This window comes from Canis aureus, chromosome 6 (assembly GCF_053574225.1).
Source record: "Canis aureus isolate CA01 chromosome 6, VMU_Caureus_v.1.0, whole genome shotgun sequence".
NCBI lineage: Eukaryota > Metazoa > Chordata > Mammalia > Carnivora > Canidae > Canis > Canis aureus.
The window spans coordinates 50,032,547-50,050,618 of NC_135616.1; the positions used below are offsets into that span (position 1 = coordinate 50,032,547).

General features: G+C 37.3%; 1 protein-coding gene across 4 annotated transcripts in view; it reads left to right on the forward strand.

Annotated features, from left to right (window-relative positions):
* Positions 1-18,072, forward strand: part of POU2F1 (POU class 2 homeobox 1) — a 187,083-nt gene that overhangs the window by 73,549 nt on the left and 95,462 nt on the right. Inside the window, exon 2 of one of the 4 annotated variants that reach the window (XM_077901519.1) lies at positions 8,001-8,101. The exons of the other annotated variants lie outside the window; for them this stretch is intronic. The gene's annotated coding sequence lies outside the window, so the exon portion shown is untranslated. The remainder of the gene's footprint in view (positions 1-8,000; positions 8,102-18,072) is intronic. 4 annotated transcript variants of the gene reach the window in all.

The following is an 18,072-nucleotide window of genomic DNA, read 5'->3' on the forward strand; positions in this document are numbered from 1 at the left end:
AACAAACGAATGAATGAACATATGAACGTTTATTATAAAGTTAGTGTTTGGAGAATAATTACCAATAATCAGTATACTTAAAAAGACATCACTTTTTAAAAAGTGCCTTTATAATATTATTGTTGGAAAATTTAAACATTTCTGAAGGGGAGGTGGCCATTGTGGAGAGAACTCATATGGGTTAAGAATCAGAAAATGGATCTGAATTTAAGCTGTGTGCCATCACTCACAGAGTGTTCTGAAATAAATCATGCAACCTTGCACATAATTTCCTTGTTTGTACAGTGAAGGGATTGGATTGATTGTTGCTAACATTTCTCTCTGCTCTAAAACCCTCTGATTTTTATCCTTTGCTATTTGCAAGAGCCAGGAGAGATAAAGGTTGCCTTTTATGTTAGATTTGATTCTAAATCTAATGATACAGGACAGTGGTGCTTAAATTATTTTTTGTTAAACAGTAAGGAAACGCTGAAAAAGGTTCAGTGGTAGTATGAATACACACTGTGCTTTGTTACGACTAACTGCTACTTTTATTTTAATGGCCTATACTCTTCATCTGCCTATCTAATTTTTCTCTTAGTATTATTATTTTAGCACAAACAAGGAGTGCATTTTTAAGAAGGGACTTAGCCAGTATGGTAAAATGTCTGGATCATTAAAAAATAATAATAATAAAATAAAAGATGTCTAGATAGTTGATAAGTTTCTAAGTATGAGCTAATCTACAATATAATACCTTTTTTTAAAAACAAAAGGTCTTACTTTTTTAGGGTGGGAGGAGGTGCTAGGTACCTCTCTCTTTCAAATTCAGCCTAACATTCTCTTTTAGGGATACCTGGGTGGCTCAGCGGTTGGGTGTCTGCCTTCTGCTCAGGGCGTGATCCTGGGGTCCCAGGATCAGGTCCCACATTGGGGTTCCCTGCATGGAGCCTGCTTCTCCTTCTGCCTGTCTCTGCCATTCTCTCTGTGTCTCTCTCATGAATAAATAAAAATCTTTTTTTTTTTAATTACTCTCTTTTATAACATGTTAGCATGTTGTTGAGGAAGTTTTCTAAAGTGAAAATAAAATCTGTTTAGTAGCATATTCAAGTTTAGAATAGAGAATTTTATAAAAAATTCTATTTTTAAGTAATCTATATACCCAACATGGGGCTCAAACCCACAACCCCGAGATTCAGTAGTCATATGCTCTATCAACTGAGCCAGCCAGGCGCCCCAGAATGGAGAATTGTAATGGCCTCATTTTGTCTACCAAACAGGGTAAGGTGGTAGAAGATTATTTGAGTAATAACATTACGGTAGATGCTCTTGTTTCTTCCCATGTGGTAGGCAAAATGAAGCCTAGCTACCCTGTAGAAGTGCTGCTGGCTTGGAGCTCCTCGGATCCCATTTTTGTCACCCTGTCTTAACTTGTTTTCTTTCAAATTCATGTTAGAGGGATCCCTGGGTGGCGCAGTGGTTTAGCGCCTGCCTTTGGCCCAGGGCGCGATCCTGGAGACCTGGGATCGAATCCCACGTTGGGCTCCCGGTGCATGGAGCCTGCTTCTCCCTCTGCCTATGTCTCTGCCTCTCTCTCTCTCTGTGTGACTATCATAAATAAATTAAAAAAATATTTTAAAAAATTCATGTTAGAATATGCACTCACAAATATTTCTGTTGCCTTAATTATCTCTTCTTGATGCTTCTAGACTGGGGAGAAAGAGTTAGGGAGGCTTCTTACAGGTAGATTATGCTTCTTTTTTCTATCTTTTTGATCTCCTTTGTAGCACTCTATTACAGGAGAAAGGAGTGACAGTATGGAATAAAAACAAATTCAAGACAGGTTCTTGATCTCATTTAGCTAAAATGTTCCGTTTGTTGATCCTTTTTCTAATTGTCATTAATTATTCCTCATTACTTGGAATTCTTATAATGACTTTCCACTTTGAAAGTTACTGGCAATTCTAACGTATGTTGGCTTTACTGTCTGGAAGGAGCACTGAGTGAACAGGGCTATAGAATCATCTGCTGTTAGGTTAATAGTTTCAGAATTTTCCTATAGGGCTTTAGAAATTCCTGCAATCATTTTTGTGGCGTACAAACATTACTTCAGAGGCCAAAATTATAATGAGTTTTTTTTTTTTAATGGCATTGTGAGGAATCATTTGCTTGGTGTTGTCATAACCAGTGTAGTGTGAAAGGGTTGTAGAAGGTCTTTCTCTCTACCATGTTGACCAAAAAGCTTTTCTACCATTTGAACCCCTTAAGGGTCGCTGTTAATATTTTGTTGCCATTTTCTGATGAATGGTTCAACTATTAAATAAGCAGAACCTCTGGCAGTCTGGGTGGCTCAGCGGTTTAGCACCTGCCTTTGGCCCTGGGGCCTGATCCTGGAGGCCCAGGATTGAGTTCCCCGTGGGGCTTCCTGCGTGGAGCCTGCCTCTCCCTCTGCCTGTGTCTCTGCCTCTCTCTCTCTCCCTCCCTCTCTGTCTCTCATGAATAAATAAATAAAATCTTAAAAATTAATTAATTAATTAATTAACTAATAAGCAGAACCTATAATAGAGGTATGTTCTGGAGGTACTGCTTTCTACTAAAGATAGTGCAAAAAGGGTCTTGAGTGGCTGCCATAATATTTAAAAAAACATTAACAGGGGCACCTGGGTACCTCAGTGGTTGAGTGTCTGCTCTTAGCTCAGGACGTGATCCCAGGGTCCTGGGATCGAGTCCCACATTGGGCTCCCTGCATGGAGCTTGCTTCTCCTCCCACTGCCTCTCTCTCTGTCTCTGTCTGTCTCTCTCTCTCTGTGAATAAATAAATAAAATCTTTAAAAAACAAAATTAAATTAAAAACAAAAAAAATTAACATTTTTATTTTGTCTCAAAACAAACTGTACAAGTAGAAAATTTTGTTTACTTCTTGTATAGCTTAGTCAGGAATTGACAAAGAATTTACCTTACTGAAGGAAATAGATTATTGTATGTTCAGAGCAAGGACAGCATTTTGAAAGTTCATCCAGTTAACATTTTTTGCATTTAGGTAAAACGAGACCTTCAGGCCAAATGTAGAGATGGTCAAAAAGAATCCAGTTTTCTATTATTTCTGAGCAATTAGAGCTTTGTTTTTGGAAAATCTTCCTTTGTATTTGCTTGTTTCCCTTAATGATAGAGCTTCCTCATATTATAACAAATTTTTATATTTAAAACCAGTATTATCAAATGCATTAAAAAAGTAAGTAATTCAGTTTAAAAATGTTTAATTTTTAACCCCACCCAGGGATCCCCTCTTTTGAAATATTATAAGCTAGAAATGTTGATGCAAATACACAAGTAGATAACTAAATTGATACATGAAATAGGAAGGAATAATTGAGACTGAAAACCTATAATTTGATCATGCACAAATAATAGGACCAAATTTTGGAAATTCCACCTTGTACATTATGTGCTTGTACATTAAGAGTTTTGCGGAGTTGGGATGCCTGGGTGGCTCAGCGGTTAAGCGTCTGCCTTCATCTCAGGGCATGATCCTAGAGTCCCAGATCAAGTCCCACATCGGGCTCCCTGCATGGAATCTGCTTCTCTCCCTGCCTATGTCTCTGCCTTTCTCTCTGTGTCGCTCATGAATAAAAAATAAAAATCTTTAAAAAAAAAAAAAAAACACTTTTGCAGAGTTGCCTCTAACATAAGTGGCAACCACATTTCTTAGCAGATTCCAGTAACTAATTCTAATTGATGAGCACAAAATTAGTATCTCATTTAATAAATATATGTTACTGGTAGATTGCTTTCAGCTACAGATAATGGAAACTGAGTCTGGCTTAAACACAAGAGAATTGGCTTGGATCACATGATTTAGAGACCTGAAGCTTCAGGACTGGGTTCTGTATGTTCCTTTGCCCTCAGGTTCTTTCCCTGGTGGTTGCAAAACACCTGCTAGCTTCCTTATGAGAATCTGAAGAATAGAGAGTAACCACTTCTTTTCTTTTCTTTTCTTTTCTTTTTTTTTTTTTTTTTAAGATTTATTTATTTATTCATGAGACAGAGAGAGAGAGAGAGAGGCAGAGACACAGGCAGAGGGAGAAACAGGCGCCATGCAGGAAGCCCAGTGTGGGACTCGATCTTGGGACTCTGAGATCACGCCCTGAGCCAAAGGCAGTTGCTCAACTGCTGAGCCACCCAGGCCTCCCAACCACTTATTTTCTATTAAAAATGAGAATAACTCTCAGAAAGATCTAAGCTCTTTCCTTGGTTTCATTGGCTACAACTGAGTAATGTTCTGGGTTGCAGTCTATTCCTGAACAAGTCAGTAGCTACGGGGATCGGATTGATCATTTAGATCTTTCCCTTGAGCTGAGGTCATATGCTAAACAGAATTACTTCTTACCCAAATGGGGAGAATTGGAATGGCAACCAGCATGTGCTTAGTATGTAGTCTGAAGTGAAACTTCAGAATGGGATTAAGAAGTACAAATTTCAGTTTTGAAATAAATAAATGATGAGGATGAAAAGTACAGCATAGCATAAGGTTATAGTCAATAACAGCCTAATAACACTGTATGGTAGCAGATGGTAACCTCACTTCTCATGATGAGCATTGTGTAATGTATAGGATTGTCAATCACTGTGTTTTACACTGAAACATATGTCAACTATATTTCAAAATAAAAAATTTTTAAAAATCAATAATTAGCATTTGGGGATCAGTTCTGGTCCACTAGTAGCACAAAGACAATACTTTGGGAATCACTGGTATAGTGAGAGTGGACTGAGGGCAGACCCTGAGCAACACCAGCATTTAACAAAGAGAACGAGAAGCCTGTGAATCAGTCTTCTTATTTAAATTTATTTTGTATGTATTTTTAATTATGAGCTACAGAAAGCTATTCATTTGGCCTTATTTAATCATTTCTAACAGCATATGTCATATTTGATTTTCCCAGTAGTTTTTCTCTATTATATCTCTCTGTGTCTGGTTACTTTAATGTCACTAGAATGGTGTTTCTTTGATATGCTGCTCATTATCTTAAAGGAAATAGGGAAATAATTATACATGGTGTCCTGAAGTTAAAAGTGAAATGTGTATTTTGTAGTACATAAAGTATCTAATGATTAAGATACTAAAGAACTGTATGCTTTTTTTTTTAAAGTTCTTATAAGTAGTTCTTTATAAGAAGTGAGTTATGTTAAAATTTATGACAAACTTCAGACTTATACCTACTACATGTTAGGTATCTTAGAAAAATTACTATTTTTTTTAGTATAAAAGAATAAATGGTGAGATTTACTACCCTGTGTCTGAAGACTTTAATGATTAGAAATGGGTTGTGAGGGCGCAGCCCCAGGGGCCCAGCAGTTTGGTTTAGCACCGCCTTCAGCCAGGGGTGTGATCCTGGAGACCCGGGATCGAGTCCCACGTCCCTGGTCGGGCTCCCTGCATGGAGCCTGTTTCTCCCTCTGTGTCTCTGCCTGCCTGCCTCTCTCTCTCTCTCTCTCTCTCTGTGTCTCTCTCCTGAATAAATAAATACAATCTTAAAAAAAAAAAGAAATGGGTTGTGATTTGTAGGGGGCTATGCGTGGTAGTGGATCATGTGTCTTATTTGCAGACCCTCCTCTCCTTGAGTAATCATGAGCCTACACTATAATTTTTTTTCTTGTACTTGACATGTGTAGGAAGGATAGACATGATGAACCACTGCTCATCTCTGCATATTTTTTAGGCAGTGAGTTACTAGCCAACAGAACCAATTCAGGAGGCCAGTGAGTTCTCCTTTACATTTTATTACTATGCCTCACTTAGTTCCAAGGAGTGAGGTAAGGCATTGCATTTTCTATTTCATATATCAGTCTTCTCTGAGGTTTGGCACTGTAAATCAGAAGTTCTTGAGCTTTATCATGCATAAGAATATTCTGGAGGGTTTGTGAAAAAAATTATTGCTAGGCTTCCAACCCCCAAAGTTTCTGATTCAATAGGTCTGGGGTGGAGCCTGAGAGTTTACATTCCTAATAATTTCCCAGATGATACTGATGATACTGATCCAGGTACTGTACTTTGAGAATCACTGTTGTGAAAACATTTGACATGTAATAAAAAGCAAGGAATTCAGTCATACTGAATTTATTTAAGGAAAAGATACATGGTATTTACTACTGTTTAGATTAGACTTTGTATTGCTTTTCTCTCTCTGGTTGTTGGCTACTACATTAAGTGACCCACAGGGAATATTCTCTTAAATTATGTTTCTTTACTAAAGAGTAGTTACCATTTGGCAATTGGCATCTCTTAACTTTTCACAGATGCATTGATTATTGCTGCTGGGCTGTTTCAGCAATAACCGCTTTTGGCCTAGATGAAAGCACTTTGCATTATTTTGCTTGATGATCCCAAAGATAGGATTTTTTTTTTTCTATCTGTTCTTTACTAAGATATCGTAATTGTTATTTCACTCAGTAAGTATTGAAACTTTAAACCAGTCTGAGGCCAGTACAACCCCTTTGCTATTGCCAGCTGTGCATGTTTCTATGGAAACTCAATAGGGGCCAGCAGGATTACTATTGTAAGGACCACACCTGGCTTATTTGCATCCAATTTAAGTTGGGGAAATTTCAGAAGAATAAAAGGTCTGTAGATGTGTCGATGGACAGCCAGAAAGAGCTTGTTTGTAACCATCATATTGGTCTAAAGAGGAAGAGTTGGGTGGTTTTCCTTATTCATTATAGTTCATGGTTTTGGAGGGCTTTGGTGGGTATGTTAAAATTTGTATTTGTTTTGTGTATTTGTCTCGTGTTTTGTTTCTGTTTTAGGAATAGCCTTTTAAATGAAATATCCTAATTTATATCTTTAATTAAATATCCTAATTTTATGATATTAAAATTCCCTTAAAGAATTTAAAGTACATATGGATCAGACTCTTTTTCAAGGAAGAAAGAATTTACTTTCTTTCCAGTTGTATAAGGTAAAAATATCTTAGTTTTTGACACTGTTGCAGAATTATGGCAGAATTTTGTGTTGATCTCCACTTTCAAGTGTTATGAGCTGCTGTGAACCCCTTCTCTCACAAAAAATAAGACAGTTGGAATTATTTACATATTTGATTTTGTTTGCACCATTGAACTTAAGCTTTGTTTCAGAGTTTCATAAATGGTTAGGACCATCACTGAATGTATAGGAAAAAATTATATGTACTAGTTACATGAGCATAGAGTACAGTTATATAAAACTTAGATGCTTTTAATTAACGTTATACCACTCAGTTATACTAATTTATACTAGTACTAAATAGTTATGCTAATTCAAGCATAGCTATACAGTACAGGTACATGGCAAATAACAGTTAGTGCATGTACCCACTCTTCTTCCTTGGTTAAGGCTGCTTGAACTTTTTACTTGTCAGGATTCTGAGATTTTCTGGCAAAGAATGTAGTGGTCAGCCAGTGATGGTGAATCTCCACACTTGTGTGTGCCAAGTATTTCTTGTCTTCTAGAGACAAAATGTAATCCTGTACCCTTTTTTCAGAATATTTTACAGTGATAGCAATATATATTGATCACCTGCGAACTTATATGTGTGTATGTATGTATGCATATATATGTGTGTGTGTGTATAGTGTATGGGTGTGGATAAAGCCAGTTGAAGTAGATACTTGTACATTTGGAAGTAGGTAGCATTTTGGATTTGGGGATTTTTTTATTAGTGAAATCTACTCTGAAGAAAAAACTTTGTAGGTTATTTTATTCAGCTTTATGAGAGAGTAGCACCTTGTGTAATACATGTTCCAAGAAATTTCTATATACCTCCATGTTCCTGAAGTAAGGGCAGGTGCTAATATCCCTATTTTGTAGATGAGGAAATAGGCACAGGAGAGGGGGGCTGCCTCTAATCCCTTTATGTTTAGGCAGCTAAACACACCCTGATGGGTAGTCCAGTGTTCCCCACTGTGTATAATTGTTCCCCCTTGAAGTGTTAGGTTATTTTATACAGCTTACTCAGTCTTGCCTTTTTCTCTTTTTGTATTCATAGACTGGAAAAGTAAGAAGAGCTTTCCTGCCTTTTTAATTACCAAACTACTCTCAGTTTTCAATGAATCAATTCAAAGAAAGAATGCAGTCTTTCTATACCTGGTAAATATTTTCTGCTCCTAAAAGCTATTAATTTAGTAGCCTCTGATAAATCCAGGTGTTTGTGATGATTGCCTTTAATTTTGTGGAATGACTATAAAAATGACTTATATATATGATATGAACTCTGAAATTTATTTGATATTTATTGATATGATGGAGTGATGTTTCGAATGCCTGTGCCCTAGCCAGCAACAGAAAATATTTTAGGATTGGCCCTAGTATTTAGATTAGGTACTCTTGGGTGTTGTGAGGTTTTTTGGATTTTTTTGGAAAAAGTTGTGACATTAATGTAAATAGGATGCATAAATATATTATTTTGTTAAGTATTCTCTATTTAAAAGTACTTATAAATAATAGTTTTATAAAATTAATCTAGGAATCAGAATATTAAACCTACATTTTACCATTTTACAGATGACCTAACTGAACTTAGATCAAGTAACTTGCTTAAGAAAGTTCAGCCAGCCAATGTATAGCTGAGATCAGAATTTAGATCAGAGGCTACATATTTTGATTCCTACTCTAGTGCCTTTTAAAAATTCTTATTTTTTAAGTACCTTATTTTTTTTTATTTTTTTAAGATTTTATTTATTCATGAGAGATACAGAGAGAGGCAGAGACATAGGCAGAGAGAGAAGCAGGGTCCATGCAGGGAGCCCCACTGTGACTCAATCTCGGGTCTCCAGGATCACGCCCTGGGCCAAAGACAGGCGCTAAACCTCCGAGCCACCCAGGCATCCCTTAAGTACCTTAAATAAGAATTAACATGCCCCTAGGCAGCCCAGGTGGCTCAGCGGGCTTAGCGCCGCCTTTGGCTCATGGCGTGATCCTGGGGTCCTGGGATCGGGTCCCATGTTGGGCTCCCTGCATGGGGCCTGCTTCTCCCTCTGCCTGTGTCTCTGCCTCTCTCTCTCTCTCTCTCTCTCTCTGTCTATCATAAATAAATAAATACAGTCTTTTAAAAAAAAAGAATTAACATGCCCAAGAGAGTGAATAAACCATAGTGAAATTTCTTTTTTTTTTTTTTTTTTTTTTAAGATTTATTTATTCATGAGAGGCAGAGACATAGACAGAGGGAGAAGCAGACTCCTCACAGGGAGCCTGATGCAGGACTCAATCCTGGATCCCAGGATCACGACCTGAGCTGAAGGCAGGCGCCCAACTGCTAAGCCACCCAGGTGTCCCCCGCCATAGTGACATTTCATATGGGTCTTTTGTAAAACTTATGATGTTAATGTAAGAACACAGAAGACAAAATGGATTAATATATGCTACATAAAATATTTTATCTATTGACAGCCATTAATTAGCTTCTAGGTACCATTAAACCTTTTAAATATACTTTATTTAAGCCTGAGGTGAACCTTTGGGCATATTTTGGACCTGTTCTGCAGACGAGTAAACTGAGTCTTTCAAAGAGTGTGCTATATAGGGCAGCCCGGGTGGCTCAGTGGTTTAGCGCCACCTTCAGCCCAGGGTGTGATCCTGGAGACCAAAGATCAAGTCCCGCGTTGGGCTCCTTGCATGGAGCCTGCTTCTCCCTCTAACTGTGTCTCTGCCTCTCTCTCTCTGTGTCTCTCATGAATAAATAAAATCTTAAAAAAAAGGGCAGCCCCGGTTTAGTGCCGCCTACAGCCTGGGGTGTGATCCTGGAGACCGGGGATCGAGTCCCACATCAGGCTTCCCGCATGGAGTCTGCTTCTCCCTCTGTCTGTGTCTCTGCCCCTCTGTCTGTGTGTCTCTATGAATAAATAAACAAAATCTTAAAAAAAAAAATCTTAAAAAAAAAAGTGTGCTATAGCTTAGGATGTTAGAAGTGGAGTTTAAACCCAGTTCTCTGTGACTTCAAAGCCCATTACTAAGCTGTAAAGCCTGTTGATTTTTTGGAATTAAAACTAATCATAAACCCAACCTCTCACATGTTAACTGATGCTGATTATGGAATAATTTCCTCTCATAATTCACCCATCCAAAAATCTGAGCATTTTAGGGACATATTAAGGTAGTATAAAGAAACCAGGTCTTCCTCTATAATGATTTTAACTATAGGAATCATATTAGCTATTTTTGTAATGTTATTTAGAGGTATAGATCTTATACCCCCTTTAAAGAAGAAAGGTATTTATGAAATATTTTATATTCTAAACATATGCTTAAACTAACTCAAGTAAGTCCAAAGGTATATTTTGTGTGACTGAACATTTGTCTCCATATTTTTACTTATTGTAGTTGATCAGTGAGCAATGATTTTTAAAATAGACCTTTCAAAATTGGTTAAGAAATCTTTTTTTTTTTTTTTAAGATTTTATTTATTTATTTATTCATGAAAGACTGGGAGACAGAGAGCGCCAGAGACAAAGGCAGAGGGAGAAGCAGGCTCCATGCACCGGTAGCCTGATGTGGGATTCGATCCCGGGTCTCCAGGATCGCGCCCTGGGCCAAAGGCAGGCGCCAAACCGCTGCGCCACCCAGGGATCCCTGGTTAAGAAATCTTAATGAAAGAAATCAATGTTACAGCAAAGATACCATCCAAAAATTAATACATTTCAAATGTCTGACTGCTTGGGGATAAATAATAGCTTATTATCTTAAATGAAATTGTAATGATGAAAATATAAAGAAAGTTCCTTCTTTAGTAAAGTACCCAGAATACTGAGTTTGCCCGGACCAGGTGTATCTTTGCCTTAAAACATGACTTATACCCTGAAACTTACCTTTCCCCACGAATCTTTGACTGATTTAACACCATCACCTGCCTGGCCAAAAGAGGGTGGGGATGCATAGAATGTAGGCAATGAGATACTAAAAATTTGTTTTATTAGTACCTCATGTCAGTTAACTTTTATTTCTGGTAGTGTGGAGAACTTACAGCAAAGAAATGTAATTTACGTGCATTTTAATCTGTACTATTCAAAATGAGAAATTACATTAGCTTGCCTGGTATTTTTCTGTTTTGGGCAGTCATATGTTAGGACTCTATAAAAGGTGAGATACATTGACAAATTTCCTTATTTTTTTAGTTAAATTCTTTCTAACTAACTGGAGCTTGCAAAGATGGTGTGAAACTTATTGATATTATGACATTGTGAGAAGATTACAAAGTTGCTTCCCTACTTTTATATTGCAACTTTGTATCATCTGAGTAGAAGGGAAGGAAGTGAGGCAGGGCTGGGACAGCTAATGCATACTGAATTCCTACTCTTTTGGGCATCTACTAGGCATGTTTTTTAGTGGAAGCGTAGAAGTACAGGAAGTAGAGCAAAGAGAATTTGTACTATGTACAAAATTAAGCCTTGCATTTTGTTTAGATGCTCAGTTTATTGATCTACCATATTCCTTCATCATCTGCCTTTGGCAGCACCAAATGCTGTTGGTTGGTTGTAGTGCTCTGAGTCACAACTACCTGGGATTGCTCTTTTATTGCTTATGTGGCCATAAGGGGATCAGTGTTCTGGATTTTGTTTGGTTTTGGTTTTGGTTTTTTTGTTTTTGGTGGGGATGGGGTCAAGTTTCAAATTTTCAGAAAACTATAGTTAGCTATATTGTACTATTTAAAATTATGCTTAAAAAATTGCTTAGAGGGTAGATCTTATGTTAAATGCTCTTGCCACTCACAGAAATTTTTAATGAAGAAAAAGGAGGGAAGGAAACTTTTGGAGGTGATGGACAAGTTTATGGCCTTGTTTATACTCTCACAGGTGTATACTTATCTCTAAATTTATCAAGTTGTATACATTAAATATGTACAGCTTTTTATATGTCATTTATAACTTGACAAAGTGTTTTTCAAAAAAGGTTTTAGAAGAGAAAAATCCTACTTCTTAAATGTTATTTAAAGATCAAAACATGAGAAAAAAGCAGAAATCAGCCATGTTCAGATGGTTGTAAATTAAGTCTGTTCTTACCATATACAGCAAAGGGAATTTTTGGGCCTATGGATTAAAAGTCAATTAGAAAACATAAAAGTAAGGCAGCCTGGGTGACTTAGTGGTTTAGCGCCACCTTCAGCCCAGGCTGTAATCCTTGGGACCCAGGGTTGAGTCCCACGTCGGGTTCCCTGCATGGAGCCTGCTTCTCCCTCTGCCTGTGTCTGTGCCTCTTTCTCTCTCTCTCTCTCTCTCTCTCTCTCTGTGTCTCTCATGAATAAATAAATAAAACCTTAAAAAAAAGTTTAAAAATGGGAAAGAAAAGTAGAAATGTTCAAGAGCATCACTTAAAATTTTTTATTATAACAGAAAATTTTTGACAGTGGTATTTATTAAATTATCAAAAGCATAATAATACCATTATCATTTTCATAATTATTGGTTATTTAAAAATAATTTATATTCTCATTTTAAATTTAAAAATAAGCATGAGTGATAACATGATCTTCATTTTTCAAATGAAGAGATTAAGGTTCAGATGTTATATTAAATTTTCTAGGGATGCCATAGGAAAATGCCACAAACTGGGTGGCTTGAATAACGGAAATTTCTTACCTCATAGTTCTGAGGGTAGAAATTCAAGATTAAGGTATTAGCAGGGTGTTGGTTCCTTCTGAAGGCAATGAGGGAGAATCTGTTTCATGTCTTTCTTCGCATCTTCCCTCTGTATCTGTCTCTGTGACCAAATTCTCCCTTATTATAAGGAGTTTAAATCAGTAGTGTTGGATTGGGGCCCACCTTGTTGACCTCATCTTAACTTGATCATCTGCAAAGACCCCATTTCCAACTAAGGTCACACAGATCCTTGGGGTTAGGCTTTTAACATCTTTTGGGGGACACAATTCAACCCATAATAGATGATAAGTCTTTTGCTCAACGTCTCTAAAGTAGGAAAGTTAGATTGCATAGTAGTGCCAGTAAAATAGTAGTATTAAAAGAACGTAAAATATATATAAAATTTATTCACTGGGGCACCTGGGTGGTTCAGTGGTTGAATGTCTTTCTTAGGCTCAGGTTGTGATTCTGAGGTCCTGGGATTAAGTCTCACATTGGGCTCCCCATAGGGAGCTTGCATCTTCCTCTGCCTATGTCTGTCCCTCCGTGTCTCTCATGAATAAATAAAGTCTTAAAAATATATATTTACTGGGGATTCCTGGGTGGCTCAGCTGTTTGGCGCCTGCGTTTGACCCAGGGCGTGATCCTGGAGTCCCGGGATCGAGTCCCACGTCGGGCTCCCGACATGGAGCCTGCTTCTCCCTCCTCCTGTGTCTCTGTCTCTGTCTCTCTCTCTATGTCTATCATAAATCAATCAATCTTTAAAAATATATATTTACTAATATTGCCTTTTGTCTGGGTAGATTTTATTCAAAATTAACTGAGTTTCTAAAATATTTAACAGAGGGGCACCTGGGTGGTTCAGTCAGGTAATCATCTGCCTTCAGCTCAGGTCGTGATCCCAGAGTTCTGGGATCGAGCCTCCCCCCACCCTCCATTGGGTTCGCTGCTCAGCCAGGAGTCTGCTTTTCCTTCTCTGTCCTGCTTATGCTTTCTCTCTCAAATAAATAAAATCTTTTAAAAAATAAATAAAATATTTAATAGAATTTTGGGTTATGATGGGTTTCAAGCTCTTTTTTTGGTATATGATGTGTTTCCAACTGTGGAAAAGCTGTTCAGTTCTTAGTGCTTGCATATGAGCTTAAATCTGAACTTCCATTCATGCAATGTGGAGCCTTAAGATGTGGACTCCTCCTCCATACCTTGAGATGTCCATCAGAATATTGTTTAAATTGTTTCAGGTGCACTTTGACCATAGATAATCTGTGCATTTCATGATCTGTAAGAATTGTAGTGTTGTCAGTGTTAATATGCACCTTGCAATCAGATTTCTGAGGGATGGAGAGGGCAGGGCTCCACTAGAAAAATAACAAAACACTGGTAGTTTGTTTAGCTGCTCCCTTCCCCCTTTTTTCTTTTCTTTCTTTGCTATTGTTTTATTTTGATTTTAAATCACTCCCAGTACTTTAGTGAATAACATAATACCACAAATAATGATGTTCTGCTGCATAGCCATGATACAAACATAAAATGTGGGAAATTAGCAGTATCACTTTACTATCCACTAATTCATAGGCCTGATTCAAATTTCACAAGTTGTCCCCAAAATATCCTTCATAGCAAAAGTATCTAATCCAGGATTTTACATAGCATATAATTATCCTATCTCTTTAGTATTCTTCAATCATAGTTCCTTAGTCTTTCCTTGATTTTCAAGACTGTGACACTTTAGAAGAATATATTTTGTGGAATGTCTTTAAATTTGTGTTTGATAGTTCCCCATGATTAGGTTCAGATTATGCATCTGTGGCAAGAATATCACAGAAGTGATGTGTTCTCTCCATCTTTTCTGATAGTGTACAATTTTGATTTGTCCTTTGACAAGTGATGTTAACTTTGATCACTTGATTAAGGTGATGTTTACCAGGCTTTTCCTCTGTAAAATTGTGTCTTTCCTTTTAATTGCTTAATATTTTGTAGGGAAACTAAATTTTTATCATCAAATTTTTGCCCACTACATAGAGTATTTTGACTAAACTTTTGATAATGATGATAATGAGAGTTTCCAAAAGCTGATTTTCTGTTATTCTTTCTATATTTACTATTTGGCAATCTGTAAGGAAAAACTTTCTCTTTTCCTTGTTTATTTATATCAACATGAATTCCTATGAGTAATGGTTACAATTTTTTCTTTTAAGATTTTGATTTATTCACTTGAGAGAGAGAGCACAGAAGGAGGGGGACAAGCAGGCTCCCCACTGAGCGAGGCTCAACACAGGGCTCAATCCCAGGACCCTGAGATGACCTGAGCTGAAGTCAGACACTTAACCAACCTAGCCACCCAGGTGCCCTGGTAGTGGTTAGAATTTATTATTTTCATTTATTTTGTTCATATTGTCCAAAATTTGATCAATGGGAGGCCTTTCAAACTTGCTTCTCTGTCTTTTCCAAATATTCCCATAATTTTTAAAGCACTTCCACTACTAATTTTTTCACCAAAACAGTAAAAGAAAAATAAAATATAAAGTCTCAGCCTAGAAACAAAAAGCCTCAGTAAAGAAATAGAAAATATAAAGAACTACGTGTACCTGGGTGGCTCAGTGGCTGAGAATCTGCCTTTGGCTCAGGTCTTGATCCCGGAGTCCTGGGATCACGTCCTGCATCAGACTTCCTCTGGGGAGCCTGCTTCTCCCTCTGCCTATGTTTCTGCTCTTCTGTCTGTGTCTCTAATGAATAAATAAATAAAATCTCTAAAAAAAAAAAAAAAAAGAAAAGAAAATCTAAACTAAATAGAAATTTTAGAACTGAAAAGTACAGTAACTGAAATAAAAACTCACTGGATGGGCTCACAGCAGAATAGAGGGGACATAGAACAATGGAACTGGAACGTCAAACAGTGGAAATTACCCAATCTAAGCAAGAAAGAGAAAATGGAACAGTAAATGAACAGAGAGCACAGAGACCTATGGGACTATGACAGAAGGACCACAGAGGAGGAGAAAAGAATAGGGGCAGGGCTGGAAAGCTTTGCAGAAGGACTGGCTGAAAACTTTCCAAACTGGTCAGAAGGCACAGACCTACAGATTCCAGGATCTGAGCAAGTTCCAAACAATATAAACCCAAAGAAGTAATAATAAAATGTTGAAAACTAAAGACAAGAGAAAAATCCTGAAAACCATAAAAGAGAAATGACACCTTTCCCTATGGAGAAAAACAATTCCAGTGATAGTGGATTTCTCCTCAGAAACCAAGGAGGCCAAGAGGCAGCAGCATAACATTTTTCAAGTATTCAGAAACATAAAAATTGGGGCACCTGGGTGGCTCAGTGGTTGAGCATCTGCCTTCAGCTCAGGTCATGATCCTGGGGTCCTGGGATTGAGTCCAGCATCAGGCTCCCCATAGGGAGCCTGTTTCTCTCTCTGCTTAATGTCTCTGCCTCTCTCTATGTCTCTCATGAATAAATAAAATCTTTAAAAACAAAACAAAACAAAATGAAAGCTAAAAATCCCAAGTTCTTTATTCAGCAAATACATCCTTCAGGAATGAAGGGGAAATCAAGACATTCTTAGATGAAGGAAAGCAAAGTAAATTCATCTCCAGTAGACCTACCCTAAATGAATTGCTAAAGAAATGAAAAATGTAGTTTTAAATCAACAGAACATATTTAGGACTTGTGTACCAAGACTACCAAATGCTGGTGGGAGACGTCAAGGAACATACAGGGAAAAGGAGAGATACACTGTGTTCGCATGTTAGAAGACTCAACATAGGAAAGTTCACTTCTCCCCAAATTGATACACAGGTTTAATGCAATTCCTAACAGAATCCCCCCCATGACTTTTAATAGACAAGATTATTCTAAAATTAATATAGGAATGCAAAGGAATTAGAATAGCTAGCAAAATTTTGAAAAAGAAGAAAGTAGAGAAAATCAGTTTCTCTAATTTCAAGACTTATATAGTTGCAGGAATCAGGTCTGAGGATGTTGGTGGAGAAATTGACATGTTAATCATTGGAACAGAATACAAAACCCAAATAGGTCTACACAGGCATAATTGACTGATACGTGACTAAGGTACAAAAACAGTTGGAACAGAGAAAGGAAAATCTTTTAGACAAATGATTTAAAAAAAACAAAAACCAACCTTTAATCTTCACACTAGGAAAAAAAAAACATATAAGAAACATGATACCAGGGACACCTGGGTGGCTCAGCAGTTGGGTGTCTGCCTTTGGCTGGGGGCCTGATCCTGGAGTTCCAGGCCCACACTTTGGGCTCCCTGCATGAAGCCTGCTTCTCCCTCTGCCTATGTCTCTGCCTTTCTCTGTGTGTCTCTCATGAGTAAATAAATAAAGTCTGAAAGAAAGAAAGAGAGAGAGAGAAAGAAAAGAGAAGAGAAGAGAAGAGAAGAGAAGAGAAGAGAAAAGAAAAGAAAAGAAAAGAAAAGAAAAGAAAAGAAAAGAAAAGAAAAGAAAAAAGAAAAGAAAAGAAACATGACACCAGAGGGGCAGCTAGCTGCTTCAACCAGTGGAGCATGCAACTCTTGATCTTGGGGTTGTGAGTTCAAACCCCATGTTGGGAGTAGAGATAACTTAAACATAAAATTAAAAACAAAAACATGATACCAGAAATACAGCCTACAAAAGAAAAAAAATTGAAAAAAAAATTGATAAACTAGACTTTATCAAAACCAGCCATAAAAAAAGGATGAGATCTTGCCACTTGTGAAAACATGGACGGACCTAGAAGGTATTATGCTAAGTGAAATAAGCCAGACAGAGAAAGATACCATATGATTTCACTTACATGTGGAATCTAAGAAACAAATGAATAAACAAACAAAAAGTGGAATCAGATCTGTAAATACAGGAACAAACTGATGGTTGCCAGTGGGGAGGGGTTGGGGGAATAGACAAAAATGGGGAAAGGGGAACGGGAGATAACAGGCTTCCAGTTATGGAATTGAACAAATCACAGGAATAAAAGACACAGCATAAGGAATATAATCAATGGTATTGTATTAGCATTGAATGATGACAGATGATAGATACACTTGTGGTGAGCATAGCATAACATTGTTGAATCACTGTTATATTCCTGAAACTAATGTAACATGTGTCAGCTGTACTCAACCCCCCCCCCCCCCCACACACACACACAATGAAACTCAGTCCTAAAAATGTAAATAGTCCAGAAGGGATATTATGGATTTTTAGGAAAATCCAAAAGAATGAAATAGACATGTCACTGAAGAGGATATACTAATGGTAAATTAAGCATATGAAAATACATTCCATATTACTAGCCATTAGGGAAATGCAGATTGAGACCACTTGAGATGTCACTACATGTTAGAACAGCTACCATGAAAAATAATGACAGTACCAAATGCTGATGTAGATTTGGAGAAACCGGATCTCTCATAGATTGTGGGAATCTAAAATGGTACAGCCATTCTGGAAAATATATGGAAATTTCATTAGAAACTA